This window comes from Podarcis tiliguerta, assembly GCF_965153285.1.
Source record: "Podarcis tiliguerta genome assembly, chromosome: 6".
Classification (NCBI taxonomy): domain Eukaryota; kingdom Metazoa; phylum Chordata; class Lepidosauria; order Squamata; family Lacertidae; genus Podarcis; species Podarcis tiliguerta.
In genome coordinates this window covers 25,168,948-25,187,504 of record NC_139539.1, presented here as the reverse complement: position 1 = coordinate 25,187,504, position 18,557 = coordinate 25,168,948, and the positions used below count along the sequence as shown (strand labels likewise).

Genomic DNA, 18,557 nt, shown 5'->3' with positions numbered 1-18,557 from the left:
GTGTGAAAATGTACTTTGGGATTGTGTATATGCTTGTATTGGGTACAGGAATAAATATGCATGTGTGTGTGTTCAAACTATCTGATTCGTCTCTGCGAGCACAATTTCGAGGTTTGGTGGAGCATCCTTTTAGCCTTGCAGCCTGCCTCTCTCCCATTTGTGCCCGCGCCTTTCCCATCTCCCCTCCTTTACGCGCCCGCTCGCCGCTCATCACCTTCCTCCCTGCTCAGCATCCCTGGTCCACGGCCTCCCCCCTCTCCACTTTGCATAGCCCCGCCTCGTGGGGCGGAGCTGGGCGGGGCCACCGAAGACCGGACCCAAAGGCTGTACCATCGGATCCGGCGGCTTTCATTCTCTTCCCCCCACCCGCCCGCCCTCCTTTGGGTGAGTCCTCCTGCCTCCTGCCGCTTCTTGAGCCTGCAAAGGACACCGAGGCTGCTGGGGGCGAGCAGTTCCCCGGAGCGCCGGCTGCAGGGTTCCGCTGCTTCGCTTGGGGCCGGCGGCTGCGGTGGGGATTTGGGCAGCCGCCTCGGGCGGATCTGGGCAGCTTGCCGCTGAGCCGCGTTAAGCGAGTGGCGGAGCAGCTGCGGCTGGTTCAGAGCGGCTCTTGCAGCGGGTCGCTTCGCGGGCGCGTCTCGCACCTAGGCGCCACCATCGCTGCTTCGGAGCCGCTGCAGAAGCACCCAGGAAGGAGGTGGGTGGCTTTTTCTTCTTGTTGGGGATTGATGCGGAGGAGACCCCGCGTATTACCTGAAGAAGGGTCTAACACGTATGTTCGAGATCGTCTCCTAGGCTGTGCCTGAGTTATTCCCCCCCCCTTGCGTTTTGCTGGACGCAAAAAGAGAACTTCCCCCGTTTTATTTCAGAAGTTGAGGAGGAAAGGCTAATGAAATGGCCCCGGGGCTCTCACCTGTGGACAACCCTACAGGTGTGGGGCATGGTTATGCAGACGTTCACACGGTCCGTCAACACGTGTAAGGAGGAAAGGAGGATGGGGGTCCTCTCTCCCTCTTTCTGTAGGGAAGAGAAAGGGAGGAGTGGCACTCTGCACATCATTAGAGGTGCTCTTGCCCTCATTGTGTTGGCTGATGCAGGGCAAACTGGAGTGTATTTGGGGTTTGAGCCTTGCCTCAAAAGAAGCCCAGCATGTAAGCAGACCTTATGGGAAAGTGGGGATAGATTGGAGGCTCTGAGAACTGAAGTGGGTTGGACTAGATGACCCTTGGGGTTCCTTCCAGCTCTGCAATTGTATGGTTAGGGGGATCCAAATCCATACAGAAACAGAAAAGCATTCCTAAAGCTTTGCATTCATATAACGGAGCTCCAATGCGTTTGAGACTCCGCCTTTCTTCCTTGGCTTCCTTAGAGCGAGCCTGCATATATGCAATGATGTGTGCATATTCATGTTTCCTTGGTGGCTTAAGGGAGTCCTTCTGCTATGGATGTTTCAATCTCTTAAGCCGTGGGCAGGTGCAGTGTACATTTCTCTCTCTCCCATGTGTGTTTCTGCTCCTATTGCATGCATTATTCTGCCCTGGTCTCCTGCATACCTCTGGTGAATGCATAGCAGTTATTTCCTGACACCCTTTTGCTATTTCCATTCCGTGCCTTCTCCAAATATCCACAGGAGGGAAATCGGGTTGGGGAGTGTGATTGAGGGTGTCGTAATGCCACCGCTGTGTTAGCAAATGAGGGGGAGGCTTGCATGGGAGCTTAGAGAGGGAGGACTTGTGTGGGTGAGGCAGGGCAAAGATGCAGAACAGTTGGGGAAGGAAAAGGAGACCGGGGTGTGTGTGTGTGATTTTGGAATTAGTCCTTTCTGAAACATCAAATTTGAAAGTTATAAAAGGATTTTACATTCATGGATGTATGATTGTATTTTTATCTGCTTTCATCTAAGTTGCTGTCTTCATTTGGAATAAGGTGACATTTGCAATTGCATGCTCAGTTCTTTTCTGTCTCTCTCTTAAAAAATATATCCTTCCCCTAAGCAAAGCAATGTTAGGAAGGGTGATGTATGAGTTAAAACTTAGGATAGGAGGTGTGGAGACAGGGAAGAACCTGCCTGGTTCTCCTAGCTTCAGGTCACCTGTACAAGGGTTCTACTCCTTTGACACAGCTGCTTACTGGTGTTCACTTTTAAGATAATGAGCCAAGTAAAGTGAATATACATATAGAGACTGTGCTCCAACCTGTGTGTGTTTAAACTGACTTTATCAACATACCATGCATAGGCTCTGTTCATGTAATCCCTGACCATGCCAGTGCATATATCGTTTGACTGTTTGCAGGATCCGTTTCCAAGGTCAATTGCGTGTGCATCATTTGGGGACAGGGACAGCAGGTGTGATTCTAACACCACCACCTGTCACAAACCCAATATGTGGTCTGGAAAAGGGCTCTGTATTCCATTCCTCTGCAGCTTTTTGAATTGTATATGATTGTAAGCTGCTTTGTGGGGGGGTATTTTTGCCTTTCAAACTGCAAAAGTCTATTTAAACTAACTAACTAACTAACTTGAATGTTAGGAACTTGCTTCTTCAAATAGGTTAAAAAGCTAAGGTTCTCAGTAAGGGCATACCTTTTCTGCATTAAATGCCAAATTAGATGTGGTATTAGGAAATATGAGCTGCACTGACAGTGTATCCTAATGTACAGTGTGTTTGCCTGTTCTGAGCAGCGAATGGGCCTGTTAATGTACTCAAACCTGTCTCCTACACACAGTGATGATTAACTTGCGTTATTTCACTTGCATGTTCACAGCTGATGAGAATCATCCAGTTGAAACTGCTGTGATGTCATTCACACTGGGCCTGGGCAGGCCAAGGCATTACAGCCACCATTGCTTTCATCAGTTGCTATGATGACAAAATGAGCTTTGACACCCTTGGGCCAGGCAGAGTACTGCAGAGGGTGCACTTGGGAGATGTAGCAATTTTATTTGGGGGGGGGGGGGGAGATGACGACTTGATGGGCAACTTTTGCTAAACGATGCTAGATCTGCAGTTTCCGCATGCCAGAAATTTTGAATAACCCCCCCTTGCTTATGTAAATCAGTGAAGCTGGGTTGATGTGGGTTGATGAGGGCAGGATAGCCAGCATGTTTCCATATGTAAGTGATTCCTACTGAGTGGGTGCAAGAATCAGAAGTAAGGATAAATTTGTGATGCAAGAAGCAGAGGGGGAGGTTACAATTCAGGCAGTAGGCTATGTGCCCTCCCTTTCCTTGCACCCTTGACCTCCTGAAGGTATTTTGGTGATAGATGAGGTTGCAAACAACCGAATGGATAATCTAGTTCAGTCCTCCTACATGAAGGAGGATAAGGCTGTATATGTTAATCCTGGTGTACTACTTTGGGACAGGAGGGCAGTTTATTCCATTGCACGATTGGCTTTGGGTGTTATCACTTTGCAGAGTTTCCATTATCGCAGAGTGTCAGCCAATTCTGAGGTGTGTTTTTTCCCCATTTTCCTTCTGCCATTCTTGTGCTTTCACTTTGCTTCACTTTGAATTTTCTTCCACCTTAACTGCGATCTAGGCACCATCTTGTAGTTAAGCAAAATGTGAGTGTTTTTTATTTTTTTTAAAAAATGAAATGGTGTTTGAAAAGTAGGGAATACCGGAGCATCTGGGATTGATTGCTCTATTGCAGTTTTCCACCGAGTCTCTCAAAGCGAAAATGCCAATGTAAAAATCTAATTTGGGAGAGGAAAGAGAGAGTTTTCATGTCTTGGATGATGTATGTTGTCTCAGTACAGCATCTAAGACGCATTAGGAACAATCCTATTAAAACTTTTTCATTTAATGATGACGTTCATCATTTATATAGCACTTACGGTAATATAATAAAGTACGTTAGAATAGCATTTTCCTCAATAAAACACAATGAAATTTGCATCTTCCCTGGCCTTGTCACAGGTAGGATGCTAAAAACACAGGTGGACATTTATAAATAAAATAATAACTGCCTAACCTAGTGATGAGGAGAGCCATCCAAACTATTGGGAACTATTAATATTAATCACTTTCAGTATGTATAAAAATGTATTGGTTCTGAGTCACATAAGCAGGTTCCAACACTTTATTGTTGTAGTTACTATTTACTTATATGTCTTGCCTTTCCTCTAAGGAGGACAGAGTAGCACATATGGTATCCTTTCCCCTCCCTCCCTTATAACTTTACAACAATACTGCGAGGTAGGTTAGGCTGATGGTTGTGAGTGGCCTTCAGTCATGCACTGGTTGAGTGGAGATTTGAAACTCTCCCCCTGTGTTTTAGTCCAACCTAAGCTACAGGGTTGTTGTGATGATACAATGGGATAGAAGGGAGAACCAAGGGTGCCCACCTACAGTAAGCTCCCTGGGAGTAGGGTAGTATAAAAATGTAATAATTTCTCATCACTTCTGAACTGCAGCACTGAAATCGCTATCTGTTTCCATAAGGGTGCTGAAATATCTGTACAGCAGTACTCTCTCGATCAGCCTTGGCTATAGGAGCTGTCCTATTGGCAAAATGAGTCTGGTTTTGTCTGCTATGAAAGCCATGTCTGTGTGGCCTGCCGATCTGTCACAGCAGTCGTGGAATGAGAGGTGCCTGTGAATTCACCCTTAAAACTACCTTTGGGAAATGGGGAGATGCCTCCAGGAAAATGTTGTTACGCCTCTGTCTGCCCTTGCTGTTTTTATTAGATACACAAAGGGCTCATTTCTTGGTAGCTGCAATGGTGTGTGTGTGTGTGGGGGGGGAAATACTCTCTAAAACCATGGGTAGGCAAACTAAGGCCCAGGGGCCGGATGTGGCCCAATCTCTTTCTAAATCTGGCCCATGGACGGTCCAGGAATCAGCGTATTTTTACATGAGTAGAATGTGTGCTTTTATTTAAAATGCATCTCTGGGTTATTTGTGGGGCATAGGAATTCATTCATCTTCCCCCCCCCAATATAGTCTGGCCCCCACATGGTCTGAGGGACAGTGGACCGGCTCCCGGCTGAAAAAGGTTGCTGACCCCTGCTCTAAACTTAAGTATGTAGGGCCCAAGCCACTCACAGCTTAACAGATCAAGAAGACAAGTATGACCCTGCAGCAAATGTTGCATGCAGATTTCTCATATTCCAGACACTGCATTCCATGCACCTTCTCTCTCCCCCCCCCCGCCCTGCTCTCACACAAATTTTCCACCCCCTACTTCTGAACAGACACTCAGCAACCTCTAGCCAGCAAATCTTCTCAGATAGTCCTCATTGAACTGTTAGTGCTTTTTCCACCCTTTGGTTTCTCCCCCTAATTATTTCTTTTCTTTTTCTCAATTCTGAAAACCTCAGGGTTACTCAAAGGCTTTTGGTTGTGTGAATCTTTTGCTTATATAAGGATCCCCACTTGGATAAAGAGCTCACTGTTAGTATTTAGGATGGTGATTAGAACCACAAAATATGCTTTTGCAAATGTCATGTGTGGTGCAATTCCTTGCATGCATACTTGGAAGACAGTTCTGCTTACTTCAGTGAGCCTCAGGTAAATGTGCATATTTGTTTATTAATTATTATTATTATTATTATTATTATTATCTTTTAAAACACAGTCATACCTCGTGTTGCGTTCCGCTCTTGTTACAGATTTTCAGCTTACGAATGCAGCAAACCCAGAAATGTTTACTTCTAGGTTCGCCGCATGCGCATGCACCGAAGCGATCTACGCGCTTTGTTCATGTGCAGAAGCTCTTGATCATGCTGCACACATGTGCAGAAGAGGCGCTCTAGTTGCTGACTTTTTGGGGTGCAAATGGCACCCCAAAATGGATTAAGTCTGCAACTAGAGGTACCACTGTATTTTTTCCTCCAGATAAAGAAGCTCAAAGTGGGTTTTCAGCAACAAAATATGCATGCAGTAAAACAAAATCCACAAGGTGCATTAAACAACCAATAGGATTGCAACCTTTAAAAAGTCCACTCTGCCTACACATCATGCATTTAAAGTACATGGTTTCTTCCCTTCCCCAAGAATCCTTGGAACTGTTGTTTAAGGGAATCCTGGGAGCTGTAGTTTAAAGGAACTGGGAATTCTAGCAATGCAAGGGGTAAAGTACAGTTCCCAGGGCTTTGGGGAAGTAATGCACAGAGTCTTCATCCAATTCCCCACACAAGGGAAATGTCAGGAGGGGCCACCTTGGTGATGTACTTCTGTTGACCTGCACTGTTTTGAAATGCAGGCCCCTCCAGTTAAATGTGGAATGTTTGGCACCCATTGCTGAGTCGCTCAGCTGAAGGCTTTTTCTCTGCCTTAGCACAAAGCAGGCAGTGATGCTCTGGTCTCTTGGTACAGAAACATTGCATGCATGGCTGAAGCTTCCACATCTTCCCAGCATGAATTCCCTTTTGGACATTACACATCATTTGTGCATTTGCTTGTTGGCCTGTTCAACAGCATCCGAAGCGGCCACTGATTATGGAAATGTATCCTTCATAGGGCTTTCTTTGAAAACAGTGTCCAGAAGCTGCAGGTAGCTTGGAGCAGAACTGCTTGCCTATGGATGGGGATGGCCTCAAAGAGTACATGGTGCTCCAGGGTTTGCACTGATTCTTTGATTCTCTTGTATGTACCTGAAGAGGTTTCAGATGTTACTGGAAGAATAAACAACTGCTCTCATTAGGGTCTCATCTTGCTGTTTTGGGGATACAGAACTCACTTTCCTTTTTAAACTTTTTACAATTATATTGAGTGCATCCTGTCTGCATCCTCAGCCAGACCTTGTTGCTGCAGAATGACGATTACCGCTCTTGGTGGCTGTACTTTTTAATACAAATTATATTTTCTGTTCATTTGGGAACCATACTGAGCCCACAAAAAACTACCCTGGGGTGAGTGTGCTGAACCATTCTCCTGCCAAGTAGGTCCCCCCCCCCGTAGGTTTTTAAACAATCACAAAACAGGTGCTAATGTGTGGTAGGACAGGCCTTCATGTGCTTGTTATCGCCCCTTAATGCAAATAGGGTCGTGTCACCCAGCTGTCAGTCATTTGACATCCTCATGGCATCAAGGGACTGAAAGGTGAGCGATCCTGCGAGCACCTCAGAAGTTTATCTGCATGTGGGTGCTTGCTTTGCCAGCAGGATTGAACCCTCTGCTCACTAATCTTCAGCTGCCAGGGAGTCCAAATTGGCCTGTAAGACCATTTCCCACAAACCACTGACATCACTAAGTGACATCAGCTGTTAGTCAGTGGGGGGACAGGGTTCAATCCTGATGGTTGCTGCCGTGACAGCACGCTATCAAACTAGACTTCTGCAGCCAGCAGGATTAAACCCTGCTCCCTGCCCATTAGCTGAGGTCATCCAGTGATGTCAGCTGATGGTCAGGTGGGTAAGGCTTGTGGGAGATGGCCTCATGGGCCAACACAGATTCCTTGGCAGGCCAAAATTGGTCCATGGGCTGGAGATTCTCTGTTACATTAATATTCAGGATAGGACAGAAAACAATGTGGTATGTTCTTAGCTACATGGTGATGAGAGATATCATGTGTAATTTATCTCTCTTCTGATTTATAGTGTGGCTCTCTTTGTCAGGACTCCTGTTCAGTGTGGTGGTGCAATTAGATGATCGTCAGGTTTTGTGTGAAACCGAAATGTTGCTGTTGGTGCTGGTAATAGAGGGAGAAACCTTTTGTTTTCTTTTGGAATGGGAGTGTCAAAAGGAAAGGAAAGTTAGCCCCATGCAGTGTTCGGAACTCCCATTGTTTTAGGCGAATTTTGCGAAAGGGAATTTCATTAGCACAAGTAGTTTCTGAGCTCTGGGCGCAGTATTGCGCCTAAGTTTTTGGATTAAAACTGCCGAGTGGAAGGAAAGGAGGGCCTTTTTCTGCCTCTTCACTTCCAGCTACTCTCTTCAGGCTGGAGAACAGACAAGGATATTAGGGAGATGGGCAGGGGAAGTACTACACCATGTGAAAATGAACGTAATATTTTAGCTGCAATTCATTCATTTTCAGCTTTGTATTCTTGTTATTAAAAGAAAGCACGCCTAGGCATTCTGTTGTTGTGCCCACAACCTAGGTTTAAGGTGCCATTTAACTCATAGCTTTCATACCTCAGTTTCTAACACTGGTCCCATGTGGAGGCTTGTTCTGAATCCTAGGCATAGAAATGAGCAGCATTGTCCCTTGCTCTTCTTAAAAATCTTTATCCAGCTGACTCATTTCTAACAAGGTTTCTTTATTAGGGAACTGACCTCGTGTGGATTCTGTTGTGCTCATGGTACCAGCTTTATCTTGGCATTTGTCCCCTACTCCCCCTTTTTCTGCTGCATCATGTTTAGCCTGCTTTTTGCATTTGAAAGAAACAGTGTGTTTTAGTTAATGCCTAATACTGCACAGCCATCTATAGAGCCGTTTCATGCTCTCCTTTGACTGGATGCTGGTGTTTATGGAGTGCTTATATGCTAGTGTTTGGCTGTGTGCGGCTGGTCACGCTGTCTCTGTTATTTACATTTCAATAAGAATTGCATTTCTCAGTCATTGGTTCTCTCTGGTTGTACAGCAGCAAAACCCAAAAAAACACTGCTGAATTGTTCTCTGGGCCTCGCCTCCATCAAAATCTAACTGCCGCCTGTCTATAAATTCACTTTGTGCCACCATAACTTGATTGGGGCCCATTTCCACTGAGATCCAATTTGATCCACTCAATAGATGGTGGCACTCAAGCAATAGTTTTGTCTGGGCTTTTGATTTAATGATGTTGCTTCCTGCTTTTATCACCTGGTTTGTTTCGGGTGTATGGGATTTTACTGCAAATTGTTTTATGGATTTATTGCATTATGATCCCACCTTTCTTCCAAAGGGCTCAGTTCCCCCCTCCCCTTTTTATCTTTACAAAAAACACACACAAAAACCCCTGCGAGGTAAGTTAGGCTGTACTAGGCAGTGGCATAGTGTGGGTTGCTGGCATCCGGGGGCAAGTGTTGTGCCCCCTGGTGGATTGGGCAGCTGGGAGGGTGTGTGTGGATCCCACATGGAGGGTGAATGGAGCCTGCCTCCAACAGGCTCCTTGCCTGCTGCCTCCACCAACCTGCCCACTACTAGACCAACTTGCCTGCTGCTGTTCCTCAGCTGCTAGGGCTCCATGCCTGTCATGGGGGTGCCTGATTGCGCTCCCTCAAAAATGTGTGCCCAGGGCCATGGCCCCCACGCCCATGACACATTTGGCTGTAGGGGAACCACTGGTTTGGCAGATGTTGCAAAACTATAACTTCCATCAGCTCCAGCATGCATGGACCTAGATGCTGGGAGTTGTAGTTCAGTAACTTCCAGAGGGCCCCAGGTTCCCCACTTGCTGTCAGAGAATGGCTGGTCCAACGTCCCCCAATGCATTTTTTGGCTGAGCAGGATTTTGAAAGCTGTTATCTCAGGCTCTCAAGTCGATTTGCGCTATGGAACCAGCAAATTTTGTACAATGTCCTTCAATATGGTGGTATTATTTTAGTTTGCCTTTCTTCTGAGTACTAAACCTGCAACCCTGAGCACACCAGTATAATTATGGAGTGAATAAACCCCATGGAGCACAATGGGACTTTATTCTCAGTTAATAAACTTAGGATTGTGCTTCGCATCCATTATTGTACCTTTCTTTTTAAAGGAGCACAGTTTCCCTCTTTCTTGTTGGACTTCGGTTCTGTTTAGATTTTGTGATTGCATCTTTCTTCTTAAGCAAAAAAGGCAATACAGAGCAAGGCGGGCGAAAGCTTCTCTTTGTCTGGCTTTGTGGTGAGGCTCAGGCTGTGCAATGAGAACATGGAGCTTTAATGTTGTTTCAGCAAGCAGCACACAAGCTAAGGCTGTGTTCCTACTCTGTTTACTGCACTCTCACTGGCTCTCCAGGGCTGAGTTCTCAATCTGTGCTCACAGTTACCCAAAATGCATATGTATCCCTACTTGGCTATAAAATGCAACTGTTTGATGTGTTGTTTTTTACAAACTAGCTTCACACCGACCGGAGCCCTTGAACCATTCCTAAGTAATTTCTAGCCAACTAGTGAACACCTTGGCATAGGGTGAAGACATTCTCATCCATTGACACAAGCAGATATGGATCTAATGCTAATTAAGCTGCTCTGATGTGAACACTTGGGGGGGGGAGGGAGGGAGAGCTGTGATATGGTACCCTATTATAGTGTCAGCAGCCATATCCTAGTTGTTAGCCCCACCTGCCCTGACCAGTTATGAGGGAGTGAATCATAGAATCATAGAATCATAGAATCATAGAATCATAGAGTTGGAAGAGACCACAAGGGTCATCGAGTCCAACCCCCTGCCAAGCAGGAAACACCATCAGAGCACTCCTGACATATGGTTGTCAAGCCTCTGCTTAAAGACCTCCAAAGAAGGAGACTCCACCACACTCCTTGGCAGCAAATTCCACTGTCGAACAGCTCTTACTGTCAGGAAGTTCTTCCTAATGTTTAGGTGGAATCTTCTTTCTTGTAGTTTGTATCCATTGCTCCGTGTCCGCTTCTCTGGAGCAGCAGAAAACAACCTTTCTCCCTCCTCTATGTGACATCCTTTTATATATTTGAACATGGCTATCATATCACCCCTTAACCTCCTCTTCTCCAGGCTAAACATGCCCAGCTCCCTTAGCCGATCCTCATAAGGCATTGTTTCCAGGCCTTTGACCATTTTGGTTGCCCTCCTCTGTACACGTTCTAGTTTGTCAGTGTCCTTCTTGAACTGTGGTGCCCAGAACTGGACACAGTACTCCAGGTGAGGTCTGACCAGAGCAGAATACAGTGGCACTATAACTTCCCTTGATCTAGATGCTATACTCCTATTGATGCAGCCCAGAATTGCATTGGCTTTTTTAGCTGCCGCGTCACACTGTTGGCTCATGTTAAGTTTGTGGTCAACCAAGACTCCTAGATCCTTTTCACATGTACTGCTCTCAAGCCAGGTGTCACCCATCTTGTATTTGTGCCTCTCATTTTTTTTGCCCAAGTGCAATACTGTACATTTCTCCCTGTTAAAATTCATCTTGTTTGTTTTGGCCCAGTTCTCTAATCTGTCAAGGTCGTTTTGAAGTGTGATCCTGTCTTCTGGGGTGTTAGCCACCCCTCCCAGTTTGGTGTCATCTGCAAATTTGATCAGGATGCCCTTGAGTCCATCATCCAAGTCGTTGATAAAGATGTTGAGTGAGGGAGTCTCTGTTCTCACTGGGGCTCCTGCAATGGAGTCTGGAGTCTGCTGGAGTCTGCTGAGTCCAAGGAGGACAGTTCCACATCTCTGGGCTGGAAGAGCACACTGGTGGAAGTGCTACTGGGGTTGTCTCTGTGTTCCCTTCCTGCTTCTGATTTGGAGTCCCTCAGCCCTTAAAGAAGGGGAAGTTGCCTCCGTGTTCCTGGCACCATTCGAGGCTCTCCTCTTCATGGTTCAGGAGGACAAAAGTGTAAAAGGTGAATTGCTTTTCCAGTACGTTTCCAAGCATAATTCAGTGTTGATGCTGACCTTTAAAGCCCTAAATGGCCTCGGTCCAGTATACCCGAAGGAGCGTCTCCACCCCCATCATTCTGCCCGGACACTGAGATCCAGTGCCAAGGGCCTTCTGGTGATTCCCTCGCTGCAAGAAGCCAAGTTACAGGGAACCAGGCAGAGGGCCTTCTCGGTAGTGGTGCCCGCCCCGTGGAATGCCCTCCCACCAGATGTCAAAGAGAACAACAGCTACCAGACTTTTAGAAGACATCTGAAGGCAGCCCTGTTTAGGGAAGCTTTTAATGTTTAATAGACTATTGTATTTTAATATTCTGTTGGAAGCCGCCCAGAGAAACCCAGCCAGATGGGCGGGGTATAAATAATAAATTATTGTTATAATTATTATTTATTATCGACTGTGTCCACCCTGAGCTTCTGCATGCTGGTGGTTTTTACCCTTCAGTTGTGATCCTGCCTCCCTTGGGGAAAGCAGTAATTGGAGACAAGCTATTGAACAAATGAATTTGTACTTTCCCAAACATGCAGCAGAGCAAATGCCATGGTGATTCCTTATGGATGAAAGGATACTAGTCCATGTCAGGTGTGACCTTGGCTGCGGGGAGGTGGTGACATTTCTTTGCAAAGGGACTGGGCTGAGCATAGACTGCCATAAAATGGTCCTCCAAAAAGCCAAATGACATCCTTTTCCCCATTCATGACAAAAAATACACTTAAGAAGCTTAAGTAATGGACAGTTTTTCTCTCTTTGATGCTACCCCAAGAAGGGTTGCAACTTGGGCAGGGTCTTCTCTCAGTGCTTGATACAGCTTTGTGTGGAATTTGAATGACTTTTGCTAGCAAGAAATGTTCACCAGCTGTGTTTAGGTTGATCCGTAAGCTGCCCCTAAATGGTTTGAAAACTGGTGAGATAGCCTGCCCAGATTCACCTCCTGTTAAAAGGGTGGATAATTTCAAGTGCAACACTGGACCCCAGTTTTAATAGTAAGATTGTTTTATTATTGTTAAGCAAAGGGCTTGGTCCTCGCTGCGTCTAGCTCTCCTGAGTCGGTGCTTCTCAAACTATCTGATGCAGCAGACTGGCATTCTCCCCCTCAGTGTGCCCGGGACCAGTAACCTATTTGTACCATATTAACATGTTAGCTTCGGCACAAAGCACATTTACTTCACCTTTCAACTTTAAAAGCCCCCTTCGTGTCAGAAGATAGCACATCCAAATTCATAAAAAGGACATGGAAAATTTCTTAAAAGGTGACGGCTTTTCCCATCATTTTATATAAAGGTAAAGGACCCTGACAGTTAAGTGCAGTTGTGAATGACTCTGGGGTTGCAGCGCCCATCTCACTTTACTGGCCGAGGGAGCTGACATTCGTCCACAGACAGTTTTTCTGGGTCATGTGGCCAGCATGGCTAAGCCGCTTCTGGCAAAACCAGAGCAGAGCACAGAAACACCGTTTAACTTCCCGCTGGAGTGGTACCTATTTATCTAATTGCACTTTGACATACTTTCGAACTGCTAGGTTGGCAGGAGCTGGGACCGAGCAACGGGCGCTCACCCTGTTGCGGGGATTCGAACCGCTGACTTTCCGATCAACAAGCCCAAGGCTCATTGGTTTACACCACAGCGCCACCCACGTCCCATCATTTTACATACCCTCCTCCTTAAATTAGAGAAGATACAAAGGGTCAATAGTCTCTCCATTTAATAGAGGAAGAGAAGAGGAGAGATGAGGATTGTTCTTGCTGTTTTTGATTATCCTGGATTTAATCAGGAGGCTGTTCTATTTGGATCTGGGTAGTGGGGTAGAAATGATGACCCCATTTTGACACTGTCCTGCATGCATGTGGAAACGAGGAGGAAGGTGGCAGCAGCAGCGGGATCTGCTGCAGGGTGTGGAGACCTGCACATGTTGGAAGGAGGGCATGGGAAGTAAAGCAACAGGAAGTGGGGAAGAGCTCAGTAATCCTAGAGAGCAGGTGATAAGGATTTACAGGGTGTGTAGACCCTTTCCTGGAAGCAGAGCAACAGCCAATGGCTTGTTGACTACCACTAGCCTGCAGACCACCACTCTGAGTGGCACATACCGTATTTTTTGCACCATAACACTCACTTTTTTCCTCCTAAAAAGTAAGGGGAAATGTCTGTGCGTGTTATGGAGGGAATGCCTACAGGTGGCATGCCTACGGATTTTCCTCCTCTAAAAACTATGTGCGTGTTATGGTCGGGTGCGTGTTATAGAATGAAAAATATGGTACTTTCCTAGGCCACTGCTTCCTCCTTCCACCAGTAAGAACATTCAGCATTAACTTATTGAGGGGGTGGGGAGCTGAGGATCTCCTCACCATCACATACCCAAATTGTTTCATTGAAGAATTGTAATCCCTTCACAAGAATACAGTGGTACCTCGGGTGAAGTACTTAATTTGTTCAGGAGGTCCATTCTTAACCTGAAAGTGTTCTTAACCTGAAGCAACACTTTAGCTAATTGGGCCTCCCGCTGCTGCCACCGCACCGCCAGAGCACGGTTTCTGTTCTCATCCTGAAGCAAAGTTCTTAACCCAAGATACTATTTTTGGGTTAGCGTAGTCTGTAACCTGAAGTGTATGTAACCCGAGGTACCACTGTACTTGGTTAAATCTAACCCCGACCTATTCATTTTGCCCCCCGCAAATAGGGTGGAGAATTTTGGTCTAACCCCGAAACCTGGCCACCCTATTTATTGCAGCTTTAGAGGAGCAGAGAGAGAGAGGGAAAAAAAACTTGAATGAATAGCCTTTATTTGATTTCAAAATCAATAAGTTGCTGACAGAAGGCAGTGGTCCAAGGTCCAATCAAGGCAATCATTTTTTTGGGTGGGGCAGAAGTCCAGGCCCCCATTCAGTAGAATGAGCAGAAGGGTTCCTGTAATGGTTCTAGGGGTTGCTTGTGCGTAAGCTTGTCCCAACGTCTGGCTGGGTTGCCTGAGTGAACCTTTCCTATCCGGGCAGCCACTCGCCCGTGACCGTCTCAATCACTGGCAGAATCCGTCAGTGGGCGTTTCTTAAACTTCTTCCAGCAAAGAAGTTCTTTGACGCCCAGTCTTCACCTATTCTCCCTGCGCAGAAGCCTTCTGCGCAAGGAGGGCGTGGGCAGCGGAGGACCCTTACTCTCCCCGCTGGTCCCCGGCAAGGAGTCATGGGATCGCCTCGCCGATTCCCCCATCTCCCCCCCTTCTCCACTGGAGCTACACTGATTCTCTCCCCCAGAAGATGGGCTGCCTCTCCCACTCCCGGGACGCTCTCTGGGATCCCTTTGGAGCTTGCGCTCTCCCTCGGACACTGATGGCAGTTCCCTGACAGTTCCCAAACTCAACAGTTCTGTCTTGCCACATTTTGAAGGAGATGAATAAATATTTATTGCCATTTTCAGAGGGGGGAGTCTTGTAAGACCATTAAGCCCAGGGTTGTAAAAGTACCTAATTGCACCATGTTCTGAGTGGGAAAGTATTACTTGATAGTAGCCCAAATGTTCCGATTGGTTACTACTTATGTAAATCTATGTAAACAGCTTGAGCTGTCTCTCACACTCTTTCTTAATAGGCATCTCTCTCAAATGTTGTTATATATACACACACAAAGCTCTTGATCATCTCCTGTCTAGCCTCGGTGGAGTAAATAAATTTCCTCATTCATTAATCATATCCATTAATCTTTCTGCCATTCTGCTGCTTTTCTTGAGCTTCCTTTTGAAAATTGCTCTGCTTCCTTGGTTTAGAATTTTTTGGCTTTAGAGCAGGATGTAAGCCATGGAATTCTGCATTAATTGCTCTGTACACACACCCTAAATCTAAAACTTCACATTTTGTTCTTTCGGCCAAGTATAGAAAACTGGTTGCTGCTGGGGGGGGGGGGACTGCATATTGTGGTTCCAATATATTGTTGGACTGTGGAGAGAGAGTGAATCAGTGTTTGATTGTTTTACAAAAGCCATGTGAGCAATATTGAGAAAGGGTCTATGTTGCATTGTCAATGGAGTGAAGATTTCTCAGTCAGTCCTCCACTGTATGCAAACCTAATGCAAACTACCCTTTCCTTAGACAACCACACTTTGATCGGTAAATAGTGGATTTTTTTTGGAGTAGTGAACGGTGCAGGTGCCTATTCTACTCTGTTTCAGTGGTCAAGAGAGCACTGTACATTCAGGACCATAATAGATATTAAGTTTATGAATGCAGTTACTATGTCTGTCTTTTGCTAGGTCTGGAATAGCTTGAGCGACTTGGAGCCATTGGGTGTAGGGAATTCTCTGCAATGGCCATTGATAAAAAAAACATATTTCTGAATCTGTTGTTTGGTTTTCAAGGGAAGCTCTCATTTACACCAGTTGAGGCTTCCCTTGCGGTGGAGGGCAGGGGATTAATGCTACTCAGGATTCACTGTGGCTAAAGTTTCCATATAAAAATATGCACAAACGCCATGCCCCATGTAGAAGAAGAAGAAGAGTTTGGATTTGATATCCCGCCTTTCACTCCCTTTAAGGAGTCTCAAAGTGGCTAACATTCTCCTTTCCCTTCCTCCCCCACAACAAACACTCTGTGATGTGAGTGGGGCTGAGAGACTTCAGAGAAGTGTGACTAGCCCAAGGTCACCCAGCAACTGCATGTGGAGGAGCGGAGACGCGAACCTGGTTCCCCAGATTACGAGACTACCGCTCTTAACCACTACACCACACTGTAGTCTTGTACACCACAATGTAGACCTTCTTGTCTGAGTTTTCACATCCCACATTCAGAATAAACCCATCTTTTCCATAAAGCTTTTGACCACGTACCTGTAACCTCTATATTCTACTGCAACAAAACTTTGGTACCCCACCCTCATCTCGTTTACTATTCTTCATCCTCCTCCTGTTTTGTAATTCATAGTGGATACAGTGTGTGTGCATGCATGTGCACACAGAGAACTCCCATTTCCTCTTTAGCTGTGGAATCATGACAATTTTCCAAGGTGCATAGACTTAGTTACCTCCTTAGGTTCACGGGGGCAGAAAGAAAGCTGAAGGAAAGAAGCAGCCACAGGATAGGAAAGGAACTGCCTCGTAGCCAACCACTTTTGTCAAGTTACACCTCCTGGGACTGATTTGCCAGCTGGATCACCCTTTAGGGAAACTTAAAGCGGCTTATTGCAATCTTACCCGAAATCTGTCTTCTCTAATTAGGCAGCTTGCTGTTCCAACTTCTTTCCATGTGCTTGCTTGTTCATCCATGCAGATGGATCTCTACCATTCAGTTCTGTGCACAATCTCTGCATTGCTCAATGACAGAAACATTCCTTCATTCCCTTTCTCATGTGCTGTAGCTTCTTGCTGGCTTCTTAATGTATTTTTGGTCTGAGTATTTTATTTTGAAAGTTATCTCTTGAGCAGGGTTCTGGTCACTTTCTGAGTTGGGCAGGTCTCTTGGGACCTTGAATAGCATTTTTTTTTTTTTGACAGGGGAGGGAGAGGTGGTGGAGATCAAAGCCCCATGCATCCCAAATGGGCTGCTTTCAGGTTGGGTGAAGCAGGTGGCATCAGCCAGTGGGCCAGATTTGGCCCAGGGCCCACCAGTTGCTGACTGAAGAACCACTTGCACAAATATAAGATGGGGGACACCTGGCATGCCAGTAGTCCATGTGAAAAGGATCTTGGGGTTTTAGCAGACCACGAGTCAACAGCTGCATCTACAGAAGTATAATGTCCTGATCAAGGGAAGTCATGGTCCCACTCTGTTCTGCCTTAGTCAGACCACATCTGGAGTACTATGTCCAATTCTGGGCGCCACAATTTAAGAAGGATATTGACAAGCAGGAACATATTGAAGAGAAGGGGCGGGAAGACAACCTTCCACTTAAAAAAAATAAGTACATGGGGCTACATGTGTATGGATAAATCTTTCCATATTCTTAAAAATGCAAATGTACAAGAGGAAAATGTGGTACTTAAACTTCACATTCACTTAGACTATGTTATACCTTCAGCCTTAGTACAGATTCACACCTTACTTTAAAAACACACTCAAAGCACATGATTTCCCCCATTGGGTCTTGAGAACCATGATTACTTAAGGAGGTTGGGAATTGTAGCTCTGTGAGGAGAAAGCTACAGTTCCCAGGATTATTCAGGGAAAGTCATGCACTTGAAATGTGTGTTGACTGTGCTTTAAATGTGTGTAGGTCTGCCTGCCTGCCTAATAAAATGTATGATATGTTGAACTATAGCAAGTGACTAGTTCATTCTTAATCTTCTCTGAAAAGGTGAGTTCAGAGCGGGGGAGTAGGTTTGGTATGCAGAGATGAGGGTTTTGTGTTACAATGCAGCAAACATCCTGGGCAATTTATCCCCGCCCCCCCCCCCTTGCCCCTTCTCCTGGAATTACGGAAATGAGTCCGGTAGTTATTTTTCTGTTTACATCTAGAACAGTTTGGCAGAGCTCAGGATTAATGAGGCTAAATGGAGAATGTGAAGCCAGTCTGATAACTTTCCATTTATCGAGGGGAAAGAGCAAGTTTCCCACACTCTCCCCCAAGCAGAGTTTTTGCACCTGAAGCAAGTACTCTGTTTGTTTCTGTTGATTCCCATAAGCCTAAGGCTTGAAACACTGGGCATTAGTGGCAGCATAGTATGTCAAGTGAAGTGGGATCTACTGGCAGCTTTGCAGTGTGAATGGACAGGTAACTCATGGGTGGGGACTGAATGCATAAGCAATGGCTTGTGGTGGGTACCGATACCGTTGGGGTAGCAGTGATATACCTGGCAACAGGATACTTATTCCTCAGGCCTCTCTGGGGCTCTGTGTAGGATCCTGGGGAACACCTCTCATTTCATGCCAAAGCTGACAGCAGCCTTTCTTAACCTGTGGGTCCCCAGATGTTGTTGAACTACAACTACCATCACCCCTAGCTAGCAAGGCCAGAGCTCAGAGATGATGGGAGTTGTAGTCCAACAACATCTGGGGACCCACAGGTTGAGAACCAGGTGCCTTGATCTGCTCCCGGGATGAGCCCAAGCATGCACACACAATTCTGCTGGTGGTTGCCAGTCTTAACATTTATTTTCAGGGGAACCACTG

The 18,557-nt window shown here is 46.0% G+C and overlaps 1 protein-coding gene across 1 annotated transcript in view; it reads left to right on the top strand.

Moving 5' to 3' along the window:
• The first annotated feature begins 287 nt into the window (after positions 1-287).
• The window catches only part of PPP1R16B (protein phosphatase 1 regulatory subunit 16B), a 111,335-nt gene continuing 93,065 nt past the window's right edge, over positions 288-18,557 (top strand). The window contains exon 1 of the mRNA XM_083446925.1: positions 288-694. The gene's annotated coding sequence lies outside the window, so the exon portion shown is untranslated. The remainder of the gene's footprint in view (positions 695-18,557) is intronic.